The sequence below is a fragment of the Propithecus coquereli genome, unplaced genomic scaffold (assembly GCF_000956105.1).
Source record: "Propithecus coquereli isolate 6110/MARCELLA unplaced genomic scaffold, Pcoq_1.0 Scaffold740, whole genome shotgun sequence".
NCBI lineage: Eukaryota > Metazoa > Chordata > Mammalia > Primates > Indriidae > Propithecus > Propithecus coquereli.
Genome location: NW_012153508.1, coordinates 56,684 through 57,290, shown reverse-complemented (window position 1 = coordinate 57,290; position 607 = coordinate 56,684).

The following is a 607-nucleotide window of genomic DNA, read 5'->3' as shown; positions in this document are numbered from 1 at the left end:
CAACTTGACTTGCACATTACCTTTTATCAAGGCAAGATAATTATAATTATAATCTTTGATAAAATACTAAGTGAACGTTTGAAATTATATTTGTATGTTTTATTATATAAAATGCAAATTACTAAGTAAAATTATGCTATATTATCAGTAAAACCATCATCCACATCATTACCATTGCTACATGAAACCACCACATAACCCAGACATCCTTGCAGTTTAGTTTTAGATATATATGGGGGAATGTTAATAATTCTAACATCATTTTAAGCTCCAGGGCGTAGCCATAGAATGGTCCCCTTACCTGTGGCACCATCAAGATTAATTTACAAGAACATATTTATCACCATTTAATTGCAATTTTTTTCGTTACTCTAACACAATATAAAGCATATATCAAAGGTAAGCCCTAAAAAGAATTCGTCATTGTTAAAAAATGTTATTATATATACATGTATAGCATCTATAAAATTATATAATCCATATGATCATATTCACAATTTTATAGTAAATTTTCCCACCCTTAAATCTATTCACAATTTACAGCTACCTTATCTAAATTTAGATTATCAAAGTCAAAACAGCATTATGATTGCAAAGATGTAGAAAC